Source organism: Triturus cristatus, chromosome 7, assembly GCF_964204655.1.
Source record: "Triturus cristatus chromosome 7, aTriCri1.1, whole genome shotgun sequence".
NCBI classification, from domain to species: Eukaryota; Metazoa; Chordata; class Amphibia; order Caudata; family Salamandridae; genus Triturus; species Triturus cristatus.
In genome coordinates, this window is record NC_140590.1 from 364,517,830 (window position 1) to 364,544,088 (window position 26,259).

A 26,259-nucleotide genomic window follows, 5' to 3' on the forward strand; every position below is an offset into this window, starting at 1 on the left:
CCTATTTTTTCAATAAAAATAAATGCTCATGCAGCTTGCTTATGTAAAAAAGGAGAGGTCCTATATTGCATTTCTTTTATCCCTAGCCACAAGATAGCCTCATCCATCATCAAGTGTTTTTTCATTTCACATTTATGTGCAAATTCAAATATAATTTCAATACCTCAGCAGATGATTTTCTTATCAGTATTTGAATGATTTTCAATACGCTGGTTTTACCTCGCTTTTCTTTCTACAGGAATATATATATTACAGTAATTACATAGTGTCAGCAGTCATATTTAAGACAATCAATTGTATATCAATGCATCAATGATGATATGCATACACAAAGATCGGCACAACTCCCAAATCTCTTATTCAAAGTCCTTAAAAATAAGTGACCAAATCACGTCAACCGCAATGTTTTTTATACCAAATTCCATTCCATTTTCCGGATCTAAAAAGCAAAGGTAAGAACAAAACTCCTTTATATATATGACAAACACACACGCGTATGTGTTTGTTTGACATATATAAAGGAGTTTTGTTCTTACCTTTGCTTTTTAGATCCGGAAAATAGCGATGACCTAAAAGCTATTAAAAAATACATCTTCCTACATATAGGACATTCATCAATTTTAATACAGACTTAATAATACCATCGAACATGGCTTAAGGTATGGAACTAGTTCAATGATATTGGAATTTGGTATAAAAAACATTGCGGTTGACGTGATTTGGTCACTTATTTTTAAGGACTTTGAATAAGAGATTTGGGAGTTGTGCCGATCTTTGTGTATGCATATCATCATTGATGCATTGATATACAATTGATTGTCTGAAATATGACTGCTGACACTATGTAATTACTGTAATATATATATTCCTGTAGAAAGAAAAGCGAGGTAAAACCAGCGTATTGAAAATCATTCAAATACTGATAAGAAAATCATCTGCTGAGGTATTGAAATTATATTTGAATTTGCACATAAATGTGAAATGAAAAAACACTTGATGATGGATGAAGCTATCTTGTGGCTAGGGATAAAAGAAATGCAATATAGGACCTCTCCTTTTTTACATAAGCAAGCTGCATGAGCATTTATTTTTATTGAAAAAGTGTGTCAACATGGTCCTTTTATTAATCTTTTGACAGTACTCTATGAGTTTCCCATACTGTCTAAATTTCCGTACTGACACACTGATTACTTCTGTCAATATTGTTCTGAAGGACTATGTGCCTGGTGAATTGGATTCATGAAACTTTGGAAATGTAAAAATTGGCATTGAATTAATACATCTGCATTTGTCAATCTGTTTGTCTTTTAAAAAAATAGTTAAAAAAAGAGAAAAATAAGCTTTTATTATAAAAAGTTTTTTTAACAATAGTTAATATTTATGTTGTAGCCCTGAAGAAGTCCTTAAACAGGACGAAACGCGTTGGCTACTAGAAGAAAGGATATGAAAATAAAGAACAATCTAAAAACACACAAATTAGATGGACTTGTATTTTGCATATGAGTGCGGATCAAAATTCCTGATATTGCCAGATATGACTTCCATTAATTGCTCGATGAAGGGGAGATTGTCTCCCGGAGCGTGGCAAAAAGTGTGAAGTTTGCAAACCGGCAGGTTAATACTGGAGATGCTGAGACAAAGGTATTCATAGGAGGAGGGCGAAGAGGACTCTACGTGAGAAATCAAGAGTGTGTTCCTATGAACACACGCTAGGACACCCCCCAGCTTCAGAGCTCTGTCTAGCCTAATTATGTCATGAGTGGGAGTTACTAGTAGGTCTAGGAAAGGGGTGGAGGTGGGATTTAGCCAAGTTTCAGTTAGGATGATAATGTCTAAATCGTTGTGTTGGATGAGGTCGAAAATGTCTGAAGCATGTTTATTGGCTGACCTGCAATTGAGGAGTACACATTTGAGTTGTGGTAGATTATTGTGGGAAGAAGACTGCGTGATGTTCACTCTCTTGAGGTTGTTTTTATTGATGACTCTAGCATTGTGAGGAGGTTCTCTGTAAGGGTTGGAATGGATGGTTTGTATTTTGCATGTCGGGATCAAGATGGAATTGGACCTAGTAGAGTACGAGTTGTGCAAGTCATTGAGATCATTGGGTGCCAGGTAATTCTCACATCTTCGGGGGCCGAAGGGCGCGTTAGCTAAGGGAATGGTTTGCGAGACGCGGGGAGGGGGCTAAAAACTGGCCCAATCGATCACTCACACTAGGGGAGGCTCTGGGCAGGTTCACAGAGGTGAGGAGGGAGGTGATTGTGGGGAAAAATCTTTATTTATTACTTGGCGACCCTCCAGTTTAGGAAACACTGCTTTAAAAAATTCATGCAGAACTTGGCTTTACAAATCTCGATAAATATTTTCTTTTGTGGATCGTGTACTCCTTACATAAGAGTTACCTCTACACACAACACAGCAGTCTTGAGTTACTTTTAGGGTAAATGGCTACTGTATCACAATGTGATATACAGGGCACACTTATGAAGAAATGTCCTATACTTTAAAAGACATTAGTTCTATGGTCGAGGCCCCATCCATTACAGTGTCATGGAGTAACTTGGACCTAAATAACCGCACCCATCCCTGAAGATGGTAGAAATAAATGCCATCACACAAAAGTGAGTGATGGCCAAATAGGAACTGATATATACTTTTCTAAACAATAAGATAAAGATATTTTTGCATGATTTGTAAGTTGTTTGACATTTTTGTGTCTCAAGAGGGAATCGATATCCCTGCCAACATATAACATGGCATTTTTGTCACTGTAGTGACGTACTGACATGTTAAACAAAATGTCATTCACCACCAAAATATGCTCCCCAAAATAAAAAATATATTGACATAGGTAAGTTAGTTAACTTGTGTGGTTTAAGTAAACATATTGGCTAATGTATTTTTCTTTTTGTTTTTCTTCTCTTAGTCTCTGTAGGTAAGCCCCCACAACAAGAAGATGATCTGATGGATCATTGGAAAGGAAGTTTGCCAGCAGGGGGTCTTTATGCACCACGGCATCCACTGCTACAAAAGTTGGGAGCAATGGTCACTGACTGCCATGGTGCTGCACATTCTGGCCATGGCCAACCCTGACCTGAATGGAGAGCAGAAGGCCCTGGAGCAGCAACAAGGGGGTAAGTATATTCCCCGTAAAACTATACACATTGTTCTTAAACGTTCCTTCTAGTTTTCAAGTTGTAATATAATATCACACATCTAAGGCCCTCATTTAGGTCCTGATGAAGAGTATTGCAAAAGACTTACTCCATAAAAAGCGTAATGGATAACCCACCCACCTACTCCTTACCTCTGGTTCTTTTACATGTAACATAGGTTATGGATCCTTCTAGGGTCCAGAAGAAAGCCCGAGACAAGTCCATGGCTAGTAAGAGGCATACATGTATATATATCGAAACCGCAAGTCCACACTGGGAGCCCTCACCCTGGGGGCAGCGGTGCGCATACAAATGTGGGCTTCGTATTCAATACAAGAGTTCCTCCTTTCCTGCAATGAAAAGAAACCGTGCGCATGGTTTCTTTTCATCACGAGGAAAGGAGGAACACTTGTGTATATATATCGATATCTATATCTATATCTATATCTATATCTATATCTATATCTATATATATATTCACTGAAAAAACCATGGGTTTCACACACGTTATAGTTAGGAATTAGCATTTAAAAAACCTTAGAAATTCAATGAAAAAACCAAAGGTTTCACACATGTTATAGTTAGCTGGACATTTCACTCGTAAAAAACCAATGAAATTCCCCCGTTATAGTTAGTTCAGCTAACTATAACTCGCGCGCCCGCAATGCACTGCTGATGACGTCACATATTACATCACTCATGACATGGTCAGTGACATCACTCATGACATCACTGATGACATCTCAAATGACATCACTGATGACATCACTGATGACATCATCCAGTGAATGTGTGTTTTCTGACAATTAAGTATGTTTTATATATGTATATCTCAAGGTCGATGGAAGACTAAATGGGTATATAAGTGTCTAAATGGATGATTTGTTTTTGAAAAATTGATTGTGTAACTGACTGATTAAGTGTATCATAGTGAATACATGGCTTAGTGAGTAATGTTTTAATATGTAAATATCTGTATCAGTCTCTCACTTTGTGTATAAGTGGCTGCATGGGTTGGTGAGTAGCTACATGGGTGTCTATATAGGTTATTATTAGTTGGTTTTATGAGTATCAGTCTGAGTGTCTGCATGGTTCAGTGGGGGTATTACGTAGTGCATAGGTGCATGAATGAGTGACTCACTCTTTGTATGTGTTGAAGACAGCATGTGTGCAGGACTCTATGGGTGGATGAGTGAGTGTATGGGTGTGTTAGTGAGTGAATGACTGTCTCAATAGTGTCTTTATGAGTAACTACATATGTTTTAAACTAGTATATGTGACTATTGGTGTATATAAGCGAGTATATGTGAGAGTGAGAGATTGAAAGAGTTCCTCCATGAATAATTATGTGTTTCTATAAGTGATTGTTTAAAAGACTAAGTATGTGTAAGTTTCCGTAGAAGTAAGTGTGGTGGTGTGTGTATAACTGTATATGCAAGTAAATGTATGTTTGATTCTTTATTAGCATGAGTGACTATGTGTGTGAGTAACTCTATGGATGAGTGGCATTGTGTAACAGGATGTATAGGTGTATGAGTACATATGATGAGTGAGTACATGTATGAGTGACTGTATAGGACTGTTGGTGAATGAGTGGATATGTACGTGGATCTTAGAATTACTGAAGAGGTTGTTGTAACTGGTATTGGTATGTCCATTGTTTTGAAAATTTTAGTCTCTATTTTTGAATGTGTGTATCAAAGGTTATATTAGGGTGAGAGGAGGTCTGCCACTCTATCACAAGGATGATGTCATCAGTGATGTCATTTGAGATGTCATCAGTGATGTCATGAGTGATGTCACTGACCATGTCATGAGTGATGTAATATGTGACGTCATCAGCAGTGCATTGCGGGCGCGCGAGTTATAGTTAGCTGAACTAACTATAACGGGGGAATTTCATTGGTTTTTTACGAGTGAAATGTCCAGCTAACTATAACATGTGTGAAACCTTTGGTTTTTTCATTGAATTTCTAAGGTTTTTTAAATGCTAATTCCTAACTATAACGTGTGTGAAACCCATGGTTTTTTCAGTGAATTTGCAAGGTTTTTTAAATGCTAATTCTTATATTTTCCTTTTTTTTTTTTTTTTTTTTTTTTTTTTTTGCAATGTTTTTTACATATTTTTATTTTAAATTTATATCCTCTTTAAAGACTATGGTTAAATTTTAAAAATTCTATAATTTATTTTTTATTTTTACCTTTTTTTTAAACTAAACAGGTAAGATTTAGTAGTATAACATAGTGAATCTTTTTTTCCCTTTTCTTTTTTTTTTTAGTATTTTTTTAACGTGCGCTTACCGTACGCGCACGTCTTGCTTTTAGTACGTTAGATTTCTACGCTGTTTGCGTAGATTAAATTTCCAACGATAATCCAATAAAATTTCAAAATTTAAATTGTACAGATGTTACCGATTCTCTCTAAAATTTTGGTTTCCGAAAGATTAATTAGGATTTAATTAAGTCCACAATACAATTGGATACCTTTCCTTTAGGCCAAATGGTAATTTTAAAAATCTTTTTTGATTAAATTTCCAACGGTAATCCAATAAAATACAAAAATTTAAATTGTACAGATGTTACCGATTCTCTGTAAAATGTTGTTTTCTGAAACATTAATTAAGAATTATATAAGTCCACAATACAATTGGTTACCTTTCCTTTAGGCCAAATGATAATTTTAAAAATCTTTAAATTTGAAAATTCCAATGGTAATCCAAAAAAATGGTAAAATTGTTTTGTACAGATCTTGCCAAGTCTCTCTAAAATTTAGGTTTCAGAAAGATTAGATAGGAATTTGCTAAATCAAAAGGCAAACGTTGCTTGAAAATCAATTTTGAATCATTACACAGTGTCCAGCCTTTTTCACATTTAAGATAAACTGTGTAATGTCCAGAAGTAACAGTAGGTCCTTCATGGAAAATTATTGCAACTGTTACAAAAGTTTTTCCTGAAATTGATAATTGCTGTCCTGTAAACTTCTTTATTAAAGTATCCAATTTTGAACCATCAGCTCTACATCGTTGCATCATTAAAATTACATACTGTCCGTATTCCTTTAAAATTAACGTTGAAAACATGTCAGATTTACACTCACCGCATTGCATGCGATGCTTAGCATCTTTAACTAATTTAGCAAAAGTGACTGTTTTACTCTCTGGCAATGTTAAATAAATAAACCTTTCAGAATCAACATTAGAGCCACATGTATTGAAACAGTTTTCACAACTATGTTCCCATTTATAAGACAGACCAAACAAATTTTCAATGTGTACACCTTCTTCTTCCAGTACCTGAAGAAAATACAACAAGAATTCCTGTGCGTCTTGCTGTACATTTTGAGAAAACTGTGTACATCCTGAACATACATCTAAAAGTTTTCTAATTTCAGTAGCACTTTCTATTTGAGTTTTATCATTACTCAGCTTTTGAAAAAGGAGACTCAACCCAGAACAGAATCTTTTTCTCTGATTTACTATTATCTGCTCTTGCAAACTTTCCAGATAAAATGCAACATTCAGCACTACATTAGCGTAGCAGTTGACACCAGAGCTATTTTCAAAATGACATCCTACAACCTCTTCTTCATTTTCCTTTTTCTTTTTGCTTGCAATTACATCACTCCTCTTTTTTTCCTCCTCTCTACATCCTCATTACAGATATTCTCATTTCTCCTTTTACGAGAAACTACACGTTTCTCTAACACAGGATACTGACCTAAATGAGGAGCATAGGTTCTTCTTAATCTATTGTACTCCTTTACACAATTTGCATCAGCACTAACTTTTGAATCATCAAAGTCTATCATGAATAAACCAGATAATGTTTTCACTCGTGACAAAGCTACATAAACCATACCTTCTTTGAACACAGATGAACCAATGTTTACAAATGCACAATCTACAGTCAATCCTTGAGACTTGTGAATAGTTACAGCATATGCTAGAGAAAACGGAAACTGTTTCCTTTGTACATATAAGTCTTTCACAAGCATAAAACGAACTGTACAACGACAAATGTCTATAACTTCTTCTATCTGATCAAATTTTATTTTTAAACATTCAATTCCATCTTTTTTCTGATATATAATAAAACCCACAACTCTTCCCATAGCTCCATTAACTAAACCTTTTTCAACATCCAAATTTCTCCTTAAAAATACTCTACAGTTCATGCAAACATATAGATTTTTTTCTAATCCAGCAGTTTTGGAAATGTTCTTCTCTAGTGAATCCAATTTATTTTTCAGTTTGCCTGTTAATGTGATAGTAATTCTTCCATCCTGAATTTTGTCCACTGCTTCCAATTTCCTGATATCTTCCTTCTCCAATTTCAAAAGCTCCTCATTGAATATTGAGCATTCACGTAGAGTTGGCATTAAGCAGATGACACTTTTCTTTTCTGCAATGTTCTTGTATATCTTCTCTGCAACTATTTCTTCCTTTGGAAATAAATTATGTAGCAACCAACTCTGTAATGCTTTTGTGCCAGCTTCAGTGAGTAGTCCAATTCTGATATCTTTCAGAATACTTCCATATTCCTCATCGTTTGCTTGTCTCATATTAGTAGTAAGTTCCTTGTACTCAAAGAAGGACCAAATATTTGCATTACCGATGCTTCCCAATAACTTCTTTGTATCTTCATGTGTCACAGTATTAAACACTGGTTGTCCTTTAACTGGAGTAAGCTGTAGAAGATCCCCAAAAACTATGACATGTTTTCCACCAAATAACACGTCATAGTCTGTCCTTAGAGTTTGCTGCATTCTTAAATGCACAAAGGCAAGCATTAAGTTTGATACCATGCTCACCTCATCAATAATGAGAACTTGCATCTTCTTCAATACTCTTGAAACTTCCAAGCATGCTTCTCCAGTTAGCTTGTGGTATTGTATTTTGTTCTCATGCTCCACTGGTAACATTAGCAAACGATGTAAGGTGATTCCTTTTATGTTATATGCTGCTAACCCAGTTGGAGCAGTAACCACACAAGACAAAGTAGAATCCGTTTTTTGCTGTAGGTAGCTTCTGATGACTTTTATTAGGAAACTTTTTCCAGTTCCAGCTTGTCCGCTTACATACATCATGATTGGATGAAATGATGTGCATGAGCACTCTTTTTTTTCATGTAGTAATCCGTGATCAATTTTGTTTCTGATTTCTTCATAAATTTGTTGCTGCTCTTCATTCAGTTGTCTTTCCAAATTTGGTAAGTCTATAAATTCTTCTTGAGCTTGATTCCTAGCCGTTTCCACTTCATTCATGGCTATTGCAGCTTCATTTTCAACGATTGGTTGTCCTAGGGGATCTTGACTGAGTGTTCCTGAACTTTGGCTGTCTTGAGAACTGTCTCTAGCTACTTCAGCTGCAGTTGTAGTTTCCCGTTCAATTTCTTCATTTAACATTTGCACATAAGTTGTGAATGTACTGCATTGTATGCTGTCTTTGCAAGCATTAAATGAATCTTCATAGCTTTGAAATTCTCCCAGTAGTTCATCCTCTGTACGCCATGGTTTAAATAGCTGTAAAAGAGCCAAGTAGTAAAATTCCTTTTTGTCAGTAGTGTCACAACTCAGCTTCCTGTGATTTATCAAACTTCCTTTTGTTTGCTTCACCAAACATCCTTCCTCACCAATGACTTTATATTTTCCATTGTTGATGTCTTCTGCAGCTTTCCGTGAATAAATGTAGTTCTGCAGCACTTCATAGAGACACATGTTCTCCAGATGATGACTTCTCTTGGGATAATATGTGTCCAACATGTTTGATTTCAAAATATCTGTACTTTCTGGGTCATTCTCGGCCAAATATTCAATTTCTCCAACAGATTTCAGTACCCGATTTCTCATTGCTGCAAGGCCTAAACTTGCCCAAATTATTCTTCTTGATTTCGAGTAGAGACTTGCAGAAGATAACCTATCTGAACATTCGCAGGATGCAATTTCTCGATGCGATAACATCTTTAAACTGAAACTGTACAGCTTCTTACTGACAGTCTTCTCGTGAGAAATCTCTTCCCACATTTCCTTCAATTCAGTTTTTTCTGATTTAGTAATGTAAGACGTTACATATCGAGCAACAGCAATGGAATTGTCAGCTACATACTGTATATCCATGTTAGCATTCCACATGGATAAAATGACTGGGTTGTAGTCATTTATATTTTTTGATTCTTCTTTTCTTTTAAGGTTGTAGGTATTCTTAGGTGATTTTCTTGTGATAGTATGTCTCACAGATGACATAAAACTGTTTACTCTTCCATTTGAAAGAACAGGTCTAGGAAATCCAAATCGACATTTAGTGTAGTATTTATCTTTGCTCTTGTATTTCCGTCGACAGTATTTTCCACACCGATGACTTTGGAAATGTAAAACTTGCTCCTTTAGCTTTTTCTCTTCTGTGCTTTTTGGTATAGCACATGTTGCATATTCTTCAATGAAAGATAACACTGCTTCATCAGTATCTGTTCCAAACTTTGGGGCATCCTTGATCCACAACAGCATATGAATATGAGGAGCACCTCTTGCCTGGTACTCTTTTCTCCAAAAGAAATCCTCTACTTCTCCAAGAGGTGGATTTTTTTTATTGCAGATGAAGGACATCATAGCCTCAAATCTATGATTGAAATATCTGCAAACATTAACCGGATCCAATGAGCACAGTTCTCCAGCTGTCTTGTATTCGATGTTTTTAATGTTTGAATTTGCCTCTCGTAGAAAATCCACTAAATCATCCCAAGCGTACTCAGCACAGCTTAGGGTAAGGAACCATGTTGGTGTTCCTAAATTTCGTAACATGCATTTTAATTCACCATGGTGTCGGTACCAATATTCATTTGTCCCACGCTGACAAGCCATCAGATTGATGAGTTGTGTTTCCAAATGATCATCTCGGTGCTGCACTTTCTCCATAAAATCCTTAGCAGACACATTTTGTAAATGTACTCCACTTTTTAAAATGTGATTTACTGCATATGATAATGCAGACAAGTCGCTTTCAAATAAAAGATGGAATAAATAAGGAATACTTTGTCGAAATCTTGGATCTTCTGCATATAGTCTTGTAGTCCGATACTCAGAAGCTGGAATCTGTTCTGGACGTTCATCGTATCGTCCTCCTTTTCCTGTAGGAAACAGCTGGGGAAAACATCGAGCTTCCAAGCTCTCCTCCCATACACTCACGGGAGTTCCTTTTGCTTTCCTCATCTGAAACAGATCAATATTGTCTCCCATAACTTCTTTTGAATGAAGAGGATGTATGCTAAAATGTTCATAAATTTCTTCTTCCTTTGACTTGTCCACTTTTTCAATTTGTCCAGTTGGTGTTTCTGTGTCTTCTTGTAAATCTTCTTCTTCTTCTTCTATATAAATTGATTCATACCATTTGTTATTCCTTTTCAAATACAAATTTGCTCTTTGAACTTTCCGTACATCTACCAGCTCCTGCCAAATCTTTTTATTCTTTGTAGGTACACCATTAACCAGAATAACTAATGGTTCAGTTTCCAAAGTATCTGCATCAATAGTTTCCATATTTTTTTTCAAATCCAAGGGCAAATACACCACTCTACCTTTTAAACATCTCAGTAAATCAGAAGGAGGTAATTTACCAGTTTTGGGCTCCATACGTACTATGGTCTGGAACGGATGAACACATTGAATAAGTATAGACTCATATGTATTTAATTCAGAAAGTTCGGCAGGAATAACATCCAATTCTAAATTATTATGTACAGCTCTGGTCGGCATTCTATTTTCTTCTAACTTGTTGTAACAGTATTTACAAATACGCTGATCTTCACCCAATTGAAAACAATTTTCAAGAAATATATATGTGGCAAAATCCTTCCACTTATAATTATCTTCATTTTCACTTTTTCTGTAGAGATCAACATTCCTGGTTTGTTTTCTATAATGAGTTCTGCGGCAACAAATACAAGTAATATTTGGTCTTTCATTAGAGATTATTGCAAATTTTGTTATGTGATCATTAAATGTCTTACTTACAGAGGGTTCTACATTCTCTTCCACTTCTTCCTCATTTACTGTGTCCTTTTCTGCACTTTCTTGTTCTGGACCAAAGTAACAAAACTGAATTTCATCAATAACCTTCTCTACATCTGATACCGTTCCACGGAACAGAGCCCTATTCAATTCATCTAACTTTATTGCTGGACTTTTAGCAAAATACAACCGTCTCACAAACTTTCTCATTTCAGTATGATGAACAGCCAGCATCCTAAAATGATGAAAAACACTTTTACACACTTTTCTAGATAGACAAGCCAGAGAATGACCCTGCAAACCAGTATTCTCTCTCACTCTGCATGGATCTAGACTTTGAAGCACCTTAATCTTCTGTTTTACACTTTTTTTACTATATTCTCTTAGAAACTCACGAAATTTATCAATAGATTCCTGACGCACAGTGCAAATACTACTACAATTCCAAGTGTACACTGGGGCTTTAGGACGTCTCCCCATAGCCTCATCCGCCATCACTTGTACCTCATCTCTTGGAACCATTTTCTCCTTCTCCATTATACAACCATTTTTCACTTCGTAAGCACGACCTCTGGTGTCAACTGCATGCAGCAAAGTATTACTTTGAAAATAACTCTCTTCATTAAAAAAAAGGTTCACTACTTGAACTATGCATCCATTCTCCTAAAAACACTTTGCAAAAGTTTGTTCTTTTCACTTCTCTTTTCCTTTTGGTTTGTGATTTCAGTACATTAACCATTTTATCTAATGTACGCATCCTATTAAAAATTAAAATGAATAGTTTCCTTTTTAATTCTAATGCCTTAGCTGCAATGGCTTCAATTTCTTTTTTTCTCTTATAAAATTTAGCCTTTTGCTTATATTTCTTCACATCCTTTATCAAATTGGACATAACTCTTCTCTGAAACATTTTTCTACGTATCTCTTTAAACGCTGTTTTTCTGTTTAAATTAATCTTTATTGTTTCTGAAGGTATATTTGCATTAACTAAATGCTCAATTTTTTCCTGTTCTTTTCTATTTAAAACATTCTTTCCAGTACAGACATTTTGTACATTTTTCCTTTTTTTGAAGATGTTCTTTAAAAAATCTTTTGTCTGCTTACCAGAAGACTTTCTCTTTTTCCCAACATGAGCATCTCCAGCTAACTTAGGTCCTCCAGTTGTCTTCAAATATAGATTTTTTTTGTGGTTTTTCCTTTGTCTGGATTTTGTAGGCATCTTAAATTTTGTTCACTGCTCTTCAGCAATACCTGAAAAAAACTAAAAAAAAATTTATTTATTTTATTTAAATATATTACTACATTTTTTATGGTCTTTTCAAATCTTAAAATACTAAGTACCCCTTTCCTACAAGTGAAAATCACAATAACACCTTCACAAATTAAATATCTAAAAACAATTCCTGTGTGCACACAGAGTCATGGTTTGAAATTAGGCAAAAAACGAAATTTCTTTGCCATTTTGAAAGCACACTTACTACTCTTTTTTTTGGCAAGTGATAAGTACTTTTACAATCTGACACATTTCTAATCCACTTTTCAGATTCTCAAAAAAGCACATGTCCAAACAGCTTTTTCAGACCAGAAACATCTATAACCTGGGTGACTGACTACACTCCAGCAAGGGCAACCAGCCTTAGTGATGCTGAATGTATTTGCATTACTAACTGCAACCTCAAACCCCACTCGGTTGTGAATACTGTGCATGATTCCACAGGATAAGCAGCTGGGTGTGTGCTAAGAGTCTGCTTCTGCATAAAAAAAATAGTTCCCCCTTTCCCACTAATGCAACTGTAAAATTACCAGAGCAATACGCAAAAAATCTCTGCCTGTAATTCCTCTTTGCACGCAGAGTCATGTTTTCATATTAGTCAGAAAACAAAATTTCTTTGCCAATTTGAAAGTACACTTACTACTCTTTTTTTTGGCAAGTGATAAGTACTTTTACAATCTGACACATTTCTAATCCACTTTTCAGATTCTCAAAAAAGCACATGTCCAAACAGCTTTTTGAGACCAGCAACATGTGTAACCTGGGTGACTGACTACACTCCAGCAAGGGCAACCAGCCTTAGTAATGCTGAATGTATTTGCATTACTGACTGCAACCTCAAACCCCACTCGGTTGTGAATACTGTGCATGATTCCACAGGATAAGCAGCTGGCTGTGTGCTAAGAGTCTGCTTCTGCACAAAAAAAATAGCTCCCCCTTTCCTACTAATGCAACTGTAAAATTACCAGAGCAATACGCAATAAATCTCTGCCTGTAATTCCTCTTTGCACACAGAGTCATGTTTTCATATTAGTCAGAAAACGAAATTTCTTTGCCAATTTGAAAGCACACTTACTACTCTTTTTTTTGGCAAGTGATAAGTACTTTTACAGTCTGACACATTTTGAATCCACTTTTCATATTCTTAAAAAAGCACATGTCCAAACAGCTTTTTCAGACCAGAAAAATCTGTAACCTGGGTGACTGACTACACTCCAGCAAGGGCAACCAGCCATAGTGATGCTGAATGTATTTGCATTACTGACTGCAACCTCAAACCCCACTCAGTTGTGAATACTGTGCATGATTCCACAGGATAAGCAGCTGGCTGTGTGCTAAGAGTCTGCTTCTGCACAAAAAAAATAGTTCCCCCTTTCCTACTAATGCAACTGTAAAATTACCAGAGCAATACGCAATAAATCTCTGCCTGTAATTCCTCTTTGCACACAGAGTCATGTTTTCATATTAGTCAGAAAACGAAATTTCTTTGCCAATTTGAAAGCACACTTACTACTCTTTTTTTTGGCAAGTGATAAGTACTTTTACAATCTGACACATTTCTAATCCACTTTTCTGATTCTCAAAAAAGCACATGTCCAAACAGCTTTTTGAGACCAGCAACATGTGTAACCTGGGTGACTGACTACACTCCAGCAAGGGCAACCAGCCTTACTGATGCTGAATGTATTTGCATTACTGACTGCAACCTCAAACCCCACTCAGTTGTGAATACTGTGCATGATTCCACATGATAAGCAGCTGGCTGTGTGCTAAGAGTCTGCTTCTGCACAAAAAGAATAGCTCCCCCTTTCCATCTAATGCAACTGTAAAATTACCAGAGCAATACTGACTGCAACCTCAAACCCCACTCAGTTGTGAATACTGTGCATGATTCCACAGGATAAGCAGCTGGCTGTGTGCTAAGAGTCTGCTTCTGCACAAAAAAAATAGCTCCCCTTTCCATCTAATGCAACTGTAAAATTACCAGAGCAATACCAAACAGCTTCTGAGACCAGCAACATGTGTAACCTGGGTGACTGACTACACTCCAGCAAGGGCAACCAGCCTTACTAATGCTGAATGTATTTGCATTACTGACTGCAACCTCAAACCCCACTCAGTTGTGAATACTGTGCATGATTCCAAAGGATAAGCAGCTGGCTGTGTGCTAAGAGTCTGCTTCTGCACAAAAAAAATAGCTCCCCCTTTCCATCTAATGCAACTGTAAAATTACCAGAGCAATACGCAATAAATCTCTGCCTGTAATTCCTCTTTGCACACAGAGTCATGTTTTCATATTAGTCAGAAAACGAAATTTGTTTGCCATTTTGAAAGCACACTTACTACTCTTTTTTTTGGCAAGTGATAAGTACTTTTACAGTCTGACACATTTTGAATCCACTTTTCATATTCTCAAAAAAGCACATGTCCAAACAGCTTTTTGAGACCAGCAACATGTGTAACCTGGGTGACTGACTACACTTCAGCAAGGGCAACCAGCCTTAGTGATGCTGAATGTATTTGCATTACTGACTGCAACCTCAAACCCCACTCGGTTGTGAATACTGTGCATGATTCCACAGGATAAGCAGCTGGCTGTGTGCTAACAGTCTGCTTCTGCATAAAAAAATAGCTCCCCCTTTCCATCTAATGCAAATGTAAAATCACCAGAGCAATACCAAACAGCTTTCTGAGACCAGCAACATCTGTAACCTGGGTGACTGACTACACTCCAGCAAGGGCAACCAGCCTTAGTGATGCTGAATGTATTTCCATTACTGACTGGAACCTCAAACCCTAAAAGTATTCCTTATTTATACCAGTACACCTTAATTTATGGTGAAAACATAGTCCATATTATTTTACATGTTCCTCACATTTAAATTTCTCCCAAAACACAAAATGATAAACACAACTTCAACAAAAGGAATTCCAATGCTATTATTCATTTCTTAATTTACCATATACATCCCCTCTCAAACTCTTAACTCACCTTTAAAATTAGTTAGTTGTGAAAGAAATGTGGCACTCAAACAGCAGATTATCAGAGCCAGGATCTCTGTTCTGTACACCTCTCTCCTCTCAGCAGAACCAGATAATGGCAATGTTTCCCTCTCTTTTTCCACACATATACATGTTAGTTTCAAATCTCAGTGCTTCCCCCTTTTTTTCAAATGTAGTCACACATTTCTATTGGTTGAAAACCAACCCTTTTCAAAAAGTACCCTTCCCCCAACTTGACTTCTGCCTAGTACCCTTGCCCCAACTTGACTTCTGCCTGCTACCATAGCAACAGCTCATGGAACACTGCTGTGTGGAGTCAGGTCAGAAGTTCAGCAGACAATGTTTCATTTTCAAAGTGCAAGAGTGCTTGACTTTTCAAACCTAACAGCAAATCCATAGTACTGTTCTTTGGTAACACATTTTCCTTTACCAATACAAATCATGCTTCTATAAATTGACACACACAGCCTAGTTTTTAGTGTAGAATGGTATGAAACAGCCAATCAGTTCTTTTTATTTAAAAAAATATGTATGCCTCCATTTCCAAACTGTCTTTCATTTCTTTTTACCATTCTACTGAATTACACCTCCTGAGTGCATCCAGATCTCCTTGGAAGATGTTCACAGTGTGGATTGTAGGGCACAGCTATGTCTTCTGGAGTGAAAAGTATGCATAGAAAACAGGTATGGTGAGAGACCTTGCTTTGCCAAATGTAGACATTAAATGGATTGGTCAGAGAGGGTTAAAGTGGCACCAATTGATGCCATTGGTGAAATCCTTCATGCAAATCCAACACCCTGACCTCATAATAGTGCACTGTGGTGGCAATGACCTAGGCACTTTGACTGGGGTAGGTCTGGAAATGCTTATGAAGGAGACCTTTGCACAACTGTTTTCACTTTTCCCTAAAACTGCCTTTGTGTATTCTAACATATGCCAAAGGCAAAAATGGAACTGGTCCAATCATTTTTGTCCACAGATTGACAAAGCAAGAAAGCACGTCAACAAATCTGTTTCTGCTTTCCTCCGTGACTATGGTATGGGTTCCATTTACCACAACAACTTGCGTTACGACATGCAAGACATTTATAGAGGAGATGGTGTACACTTCACTGATGAAGGGAACAGAGTCTCCCTCTTGAACCTTAGACTCTGCATCGGTACTTACTTGTAGGTACCACTAAAAAATCACTTAATAAACACAACGGCTGTTTTTAGAGCCCCCTAATATCTAAACACTTAAAACTGCATTTCATTTCATTTTTTTTTTTTTTTTTACCGTACGCGTACGGTGAGCTTACCGTACGCGTACCCCGCGATTTTTTTGAAAATTAATAAATGTTTTTTTTGTACTTTTCTGTCCTTCTTTGACCCCCTTTCAAATGTTAGGGGGTCTGTAACTCTCTTCCTTGCCCCCTTTTCAAGTTATCACCCTTTATTTTCTCAGTGAAACACACAAAATGGCGGCCGCCGCTTCCTGGTTTCGACCGATTCGAATGTTTACTAAGATCTAACAGCCAATCAGAATCGCGCTCGCGCACGTCACCGTACGCGTACGGTAAGCGCACCGTAAGCGCACCGTAAGCTGGCTCAGATATATATATTTAAAGGCTATTTTCTCAGAATCTACTGAACAGATTTACAACAAACCTACAAAAGGCACTTCCTTGACCTGTAGACTACCTCTCTGCCAAATTTCAAGGAACTCTGTTCAGCCGTTCGGGCTGTAGCTGTGTCTAAAGGTCCTATGGAAAAATGCATGGGAAAAACGCGTTTTGGGACCCCCCTTTTATCTCGGCCCCCGCTTGACGAATCCCCCCGAGACTTTCAGGGTAGGAGCGGACCATAGCGCCCCATTAGTTTTGAAAATTTCGCGAGGATTCATCGACCGGCGCCAAAGTTATTCCAAATAGAATGTTGCGGTTTTCCTATGGAAACAGGGTCCTAACTATAACTACCTACTGGCGACCGCCAGTAGGTAATATATATATATATATATATATATATTCAGTGAAAAAACCATAGGTTTCACACATGTTATAGTTAGCTGGACATTTTACTCGTAAAAAACCAATGAAATTGCCCCGTTATAGTTAGTTCAGCTAACTATAACTCGCGCGCCCGCAATGCACTGCTGATGACGTCACATATTACATCACTCATGACATGGTCAGTGACATCACTCATGACATCACTGATGACATCTCAAATGACATCACTGATGACATCACTGATGACATCATCCAGTGAATGTGTGTTTTTCTGAAAATTAAATATGTTTTATATATGTATATCTCAAGGTCGATGGAAGAATAAATGGGTATATAAGTGTCTAAATGGATGATTTGTTTTTGAAAAATTGATTGTGTAACTGACTGATTAAGTGTATCTCTCACTTTGTGTATAAGTGGCTGCATGGGTTGGTGAGTAGCTACATGGGTGTCTATATAGGTTATTAGTTGTTTTTTTGAGTATCAGTCTGAGTGTCTGTATGGTTCGGTGGGGGGTATTACGTAGTGCATAGGTGCATGAATGAGTGACTCACTGTTTGTATGTGTTGAACACAGCATGTGTGCAGGACTGTATGGGTGGATGAGTGTGTGCATGGATGTGTTATTGAGTGAATGACTGTCTCAATAGTGTCTTCAGGAGTAACTACATATGTTTTAAACTAGTATATGTGACTATTGGTGTATATATGTGAGTATATGTGAGAGGGAGAGATTGAAAGAGTTCCTGTATGAATAAGTATGTGTTTCTATAAGTGATTGTTTAAAAGACTAAGTATGTGTAAGTTTCCGTAGAAGTAAGTGTGGTGGTGTGTGTATAACTGTATATGCAGGTGAATGTATGTTTGATTCTTTACTAGCATGAGTGACTATGTGTGTGAGTAACTCTATGGATGAGTGGCATTATGTAACAGGATGTATAGGTGTATGAGTACATATGATGAGTGAGTACATGTATGAGTGACTGTATAGGACTGTTGGTGAATGAGTGGATGTGTATGTTGATCTTAGAATTACTGAAGAGGTTGTTGTAACTGGTATTGGTATGTCCATTGTTTTGAAAATTTTAGTCTCTATTTTTGAATGTGTGTATCAAAGCTTATATTAAGGTGAGAGGAGGTCTGCCACTCTATCACAAGGATGATGTCATCAGTGATGTCATCAGTGATGTCATTTGAGATGTCATCAGTGATGTCATGAGTGATGTCACTGACCATGTCATGAGTGATGTAATATGTGACGTCATCAGCAGTGCATTGCGGGCGCGCGAGTTATAGTTAGCTGAACTAACTATAACGGGGCAATTTCATTGGTTTTTTACGAGTAAAATGTCCAGCTAACTATAACATGTGTGAAACCTATGGTTTTTTCACTGAATTTCTAAGGTTTTTTAAATGCTAATTCCTAACTATAACGTGTGTGAAACCTATGGTTTTTTCAGTGAATTTCTAAGGTTTTTTAAATGCTAATTCCTAACTATAACGTGTGTGAAACCCATGGTTTTTTCAGTGAATTTGCAAGGTTTTTTAAATGCTATTTTTTTTTTTTATTCTTCATTTTTTTCAAACATATTTTTAATTTAATTTTCTTACCTTTTATAAAGACTATGCTTAAATTTTTAAAATCATTAAATATTTATTTTATATACATTTTTTAAAATAAACATGTAAAATTTATTTCCAGTTTTTTTTTTTTTTTTTTTTTTATAGTACGCGTACCGTAAGCTCACGGTAAGCGTACGGTTTACGCAACACCCGTAATCTATCTACGCTGCTTGCGTATAGTTACGTACTTTGCGTAGCCGCGCGTACTGCGCGTGGGTCGCGTGCGCGCTTACGCCACACGCGCACGTTACGCGGAAGTGCCGGGGAGTGACTGTTATGCGCATGCGCGCAAGCGCGTGTCTTTTTTACGCGCATGCGTACTTTTTGCCGTAAGCGCACCGTAAGCGCACCGTAAGCGTAACGTAAGCGTACGGTAGGTCATGTGATCATGAAACACAACTTTTGATTGGTTGAAAGTACTTTCAGTTCTAGAACTCTCCTACACCACACCCATTCCCCTCATTTCTGCTTGTGATCCCTTGGGAGAAGGAGCTGGTTTGTCTTTGGGATACGATGGCAGAACAGCAGAGCTCTTCTGAGAGTGAGGCTAGCACCAGCAGCACTGTCTTGAGGCAGAGAGCGAGGAAAGTAAAGCCTTCTTATGTTTGGGATTATTTTACTTTTCCAGAAGGCCAGCAAAAGGTGAATGCACCCTTAGTTACTTGCAAGCTGTGTAAGCGTGTACTTTCTAGAGGTAATCCTAACAGGAAGTATTCCTTTGGGAATCACACCATGAAGAGACACCTCTAGGATGTACACAGAAGGACACATGGTCATCTTTTTGGAGGTAACTCTTCAGAAAGACGAGCCAGTACATCCACAGCAGCTCAGCCTGGACCATCACCTGCAGGGCTTACTCCTTCTTCTGCAGGTCAGGTGAGCCCTTCATCCGTGGGGGGAGAATCTCCTTTTGCTGGCCCTCTGGAAATGAACCTTCGATTTCGGAAGGTTGATATTCATTGCACATTTTGTAAAGGTCTAATTTGTCATAGGGAGACCAGTGTTTCCCTAGTAAACAACAAAATAGATCAGCACATTTGTAGCTTTGAATGATTTTCCCATGCTTCCTTTCCTCTGTCCCTGCATGAACACAACGGTTCTTTTAAGAGCCAACCTTATCTTCCATCTTTTTTTTACTTGTTTTTAAAAACTTTTTTTTTTTTTTTTTTACCGTACGCGTACGGTAAGCGTACCTTTTTTTTATTTTTTAAAAAAAAACACTAAAAATCATTTATCACATTATAAAGTCCTTGAGAGACTACAATTTTTATTATTGACTTACCATACTCACTCAAAAAAATATTTATTCATTTGTTTTTTTAAAAAATAGTTTTTAAAATGGTTGTAGTTTCCGAAAATTTTCTATATCGATCTGAAAATAAAGAAAAAAGTATTAATATTTTTAAACCATTTAATAATACAGTACACATATTTACATTTTTTACCAAAAAATATTTTTGCCTTATTTTTGCTGTTTTCAGAATAAATTGCATTTCACTATTAATTGTGAAAGCAATTGCATTCATCATTTTACAGCGGGCAAAAAAAATTAACAATCACAAAGATTGTATTAAAAAAGCCCAGAATCTCTTCTCACTTAAACTTATCATTACAGAAATGCATATTATTCTAAAAAAATATCATCTAAAAACAATACTTTTTTCTTTAAAATACCGTCTGATATGTTTGTTTGAGAAGTATAATCACAATATTATATCTCAAATAACTCCAAAATACATCTGATTTTATTTCCTTTAGGCCAAATAGTATTTTTTTTTTTTTCCTGGAATAAATTTCCAAGGGAAATCCATTAAAATTCTAAAGTTTAATCTGTCCAGATCTCACCGATTCTCTGTAACATTTTGGTTCACGAAAATTTTTTGAATAATTTATTTAGTCCACAATAGAATTGCTTACTTTTCCACATGGCCAAATAGTAATTTTTTAAATCATTTTTGAAAAAAATTTCCAATGGCAGTTCAATAGCATTCCAAAATTTAAAATGTGCAGAAGTTACCGATTATCTCTAAATTATTGGTTTTTCAAAATTGCATTAAAAATTAAAAAAGTCCACATTACAATTGGTTATCTTTCCTTTAGGCCAAATGATAATTTTAAAAATATTTTTTCTACAAAATTGCAATGGTAATCCAGTAAAATGGTAAAATTATTTTGTCCAGATCTTGCCAAGTCTCTCTAAAATTTAGGTTTCAGGAAGATTAGATAGGAATTTGCTAAATCAAAAGGCAAACGTTGTTTGAAAATCAATTGGGAATCATTACACAGTGTCCAGCCTTTTTCACATTTTAGATAAACTGTGTAATGTCCAGAAGTAACAGTAGGTCCATCGTGGAAAATTATTGCAACAGTTACAAAAGTTTTTCCTGAAATTGATAATTGCTGTCCTGTAAACTTCTTTATTAAAGTATCCAATTTTGATCCATCAGCTCTACATCGTTGCATCATTAAAATTACATACTGTCCGTATTCCCTTAAAATTAATGTTGATAACATGTCAGAATTACACTCACCACATTTCATGCTATGATTAGCATCTTTAACTAATTTTGCAAAGTGACTGTTTTACTCTCTGGCAATGTCAAATAAATAAACCTTTCATTATCAACAATAGAGCCACATATATTATAACAATTATCACAACTATGTTCCCATTTATAAGAGAGACCAAAAAAAATGTCAATGGGAACTCCTTCTTCTTCCACTACCTGAAGAAAATACATCAAAAATTCGTGTGCATCTTGCTGTTCATTTTGAGAAAACTGTGTTCGTCCTGAACATACATCTAAAAGTTTTCTAATGTCAGTAGCACTTTCTATTTGAGTTTTATCTTTACTCAGCTTTTGAAAAAGGAGACTCAGCTCTGAACAGAATCTTTTTCCCTGATTTACTATTATCTGCTCTTGCAAACTTTCCAGATAAAATGCAACATTCAGCACTACATTTGCATAGCAGTTGACACCAGAGCTATTTTCAAAATGACATCCTACAACCTGTTCTTCATTTTCCTTTTTCTTTTTGCTTGCAATTACATCACTCCTCTTTTTTTTCCTCTTCTCTATATCTTCATTACAGATATTCTCATTTCTCCTTTTACGAGAAACTACACGTTTCTCCAACACAGGATACTGACCTAAATGAGGAGCATAGCTTCTTCTTAATCTATTATACTCCTTTACACAGTTTGTATCAGCACTAACTTTTGAGTCATCAAAGTCTATCATGAATAAACCTGATAATGTTTTGACTCGTGACAAAGCTACATATGCCATACCTTCTTTGAACACAGTTGAACCAATGTTCACAAATGCACAATCTACAGTCAATCCTTGAGACTTGTGAATAGTTACAGCATATGCTAGAGAAAACGGAAACTGCTTCCTACGTACATATAAATCTTTTACAAGCATAAAACGAACTGTACAACGACAAATATCTTTAACTTCTTCTATCTGATCAAATTTTATTTTTAAACATTCAATTCCTTCTTTTTTCTGATAATTAATAAAACCCACAACTCTTCCCATTGCTCCATTCACTAAGCCTTTCTCAACATCCAAATTTCTCCTTAAAAACACTCTACAGTTCATGCAAACATATAGATTTTTTTCTAATCCTGCTGTTTTGGAGATGTTCTTCTCTAGTGAGTCCAATTTATTTTTCAGTTTGCCTGTTACTGTGACAGTAATTCTTCCATCCTCAATTTTGTCCTCTGCTTCCAATTTCCTGATGTCTTCCTTTTCCAATTTCAAAAGCTCCTCATTAAATATTGAGCATTCACGTAGAGTTGGCATTAAGCAGATGACACTTTTGTTTTCTGCAATATTCTTGTATATTTTCTCTGCAACCATTTCTTCCTTTGGAAATAAATTATGTAGCAGCCGACTCTGTAATGCTTTTTTCCCAACTTCTGTGAGTATTCCAATCCTGATATCTTTCAGAATACTTCCATATTCTTCATCGTTTGCTTGCCTCATATTAGTTGTAAGTTCCTTGTACTCAAAGAAGGACCAAATATTTGTATTTCCAATGCTTCCCAATGACTTCTTCGTGTCTTCATGTGTCACAGTATTAAACACTGGTTGTCCTTTAACTGGAGTAAGTTGCAAAAGATCCCCAAAAACTATGACGTGTTTTCCACCAAATAACACGTCATAGTCTGTCTTCAAAATTTGCTGCATTCTTAAATGCACAAAGGCAAGCATTAAGTTCGATACCATGCTCACCTCATCAATAATGAGAACTTGCATCTTCTTCAATACTCTTGAAACTTCCAAGGATGCTTCTCCAGTTAGCTTGTTGAATTGTATTTTGTTCTCATGCTCCACTGGTAACATTAGCAAACGATGTAAGGTGATTCCTTTTATGTTATATGCTGCTAACCCAGTTGGAGCAGTAACCACACAAGACAAAGTAGAATCCGTTTTTTGCTTTAGGTAGCTTCTGATGACTTTAATTAGGAAACTTTTTCCAGTCCAGCTTGTCCGCTTACATACATCCTGATTGGATGAAATGATGTGCATGAGCACTCCTTTTTGATATGTAGAAATCCGTGATCAATTTTGTTTTTGATCTCTTCATAAATTTGTTGCTGCTCTTGATTCAGTTGTCTTTCCAAATTTTCTAAGTCTATAAATTCTTCTTGACCTTGATTCATAGCCGTTTCCACTTCATTCATGGCTATTGATGCTTCATTTTCAACGATTGGTTGTCCTAGGGGATCTTGACTGTATGTTCCTGAACTTTGGCTGTCCTGAGAACTGTCTCTAGCTATTTCTGCTGCAATTGTAGTTTCCTGTTCAATTTCTTCATTTAACATTTGCAGATAAGTTGAGAATGTACTGCATTGTATGCTGTCTTTACAAGCATTAAAAGAATCTTCATAGCTCTGGAATTCTCCCAGTAGTTCATCCTCTGTACGCCATGGTTTAAACAACTGTAAAAGAGCCAAGTAGTAAAATTCTTTCTTGTCGGTAGTGTCGCAACTCAGCTTCCGGTGATTTATCAAACTTCCTTTGGTTTGCTTCACCAAACATCCTTCTTCACCAACAACTTTATATTTTCCACTGTTGATGTCTTCTGCAGCTTTCCGTGAATAAATGTAGTTCTGTAACACTTCATAGAGACACATGTTCTCCAGATGATGACTTCTCTTGGGATAATATGTGTCCAACATGTTTGTTTTCAATATATCTGTACTTTCTGGGTCATTCTCAGCCAAATATTCAATTTCTCCAACAGATTTCAGTACCCGATTTCTCATTGCTGCAAGGCCTAAACTTGCCCAAATTATTCTTCTTGACTTCGAGTAGAGACTTGCAGAAGATAACCTATCTGAACATTCGTAGGATCCAATTTCTCGATGCGATAACATCTTCAAACTGAAACTGTACAGCTTCTTACTGACAGTCTTCTCGTGAGAAATCTCTTCCCACATTTCCTTCAATTCTGTTTTTTCTGATTTCGTAATGTAAGACGTTACATATCGAGCAACAGCAATGGAATTGTCAGCAACATACTGTATATCCATGTTAGCGTTCCACATGGATAAAATGACTGGGTTGTAGTCATTTATATTTTTAGATTCTTCTTTTCTTTTAAGGTTGTAGGTATTCTTAGGTGATTTTCTTGTGATAGTATGTCTCACAGCTGACATAAAACTGTTGACTCTTCCATTTGAAAGAACAGGTCTAGGAAATCCAAATCGACATTTAGTGTAGTATTTTTCTTTGCTCTTGTATTTCCGTCGACAGTATTTTCCACACCGATGACTTTGGAAACGTAGAACTTGCTCCTTTAACTTGTTCTCTTCTGTGCTTTTTGGTATAGCACATGTTGCATATTCTTCAATGTAAGATAACACTGCTTCATCAGTATCTGTTCCAAACTTTGGGGCATCCTTGATCCACAGCAGCATATGAATATGAGGAGCACCTCTTGCCTGGTACTCTTTTCTCCAAAAGAAATCCACTACTTCTCCAAGGGGTGGATTTTTTTTATTGCAGATGAAGGACATCATAGCCTCAAATCTATGATTGAAATATCTGCAAACATTAACCGGATCCAATGAGCACAGTTCTCCTGCTGTCTTGTATTCGATGTTTTTAATGTTTGAATTAGCCTCTCGTAGAAAATCCAGTAAATCATCCCAAGCGTACTCGGCACAGCTTAGGGTAAGGAACCATGTTGGTGTTCCTAAATTGCGTAACATGCATTTTAGTTCACCATGGCGTCGGTACCAATATTCATTTGTCCCACGCTGACAAGCCATCAGATTGATCAGTTGTGTTTCCAAATGATCATCTCGGTGCTGCACTTTCTCCATGAAATCCTTAGCAGACACATTTTGTAAATGTACTCCACTTTTTAAAATGTGATTTACTGCATAAGACAGTGCAGACAAGTCGCTTTCAAATAAAAGATGGAACAAATAAGGAATACTTTGTCGAAATCTGGGATCTTCAGCATATAGTCTTGTAGTTCGATACTCTGAAGCTGGAATCTGTTCTGGACGTTCATCGTATCGTCCTCCTTTTCCTTTAGGAAACAGCTGGGGAAAACATCGAGCTTCCAAGCTCTCCTCCCATACACTCACGGGATTTCCTTTTGCTTTCTTCATCTGAAAGAGATCAATATTGTCTCCCATAACTTCTTTCGAATGGAGAGGATGTATGCTAAAATGTTCATAAATTTCTTCTTCCTTTGACTTGTCCACTTTTTCAATTTGTCCAGTTGGTGTTTCTGTGTCTCCTTGTAAATCTTCTTCTTCTTCTTCTTCTTCTATATAAATTGATTCATACCATTTGTTATTTTTTTTCAAATACAAATTTGCTCTTTGTACTTTCCGCACATCTACCAGCTCCTGCCAAATCTTCTTATTCTTTGTAGGTACACCATTAACCAGAATAATTAATGGTTCAGTTTCCAAAGTATCCGCATCAATAGTTTCCATATTTTTTTTCAAATCCAAGGGCAAATACACCACTCTACCTTTTAAACCTCTCAGTAAATCTGAAGGAGGTAATTTACCAGTTTTGGGCTCCATACGTACTATGGTCTGGAACGGATGAACACATTGAATGAGTATAGACTCATATGTATTTAATTCAGAAAGTTCAGCAGGAATAGCATCCAATTCTAAATTATTATGTACAGCTCTGGTCGGCATTCTATTTTCCTCTAACTTGTTATAAC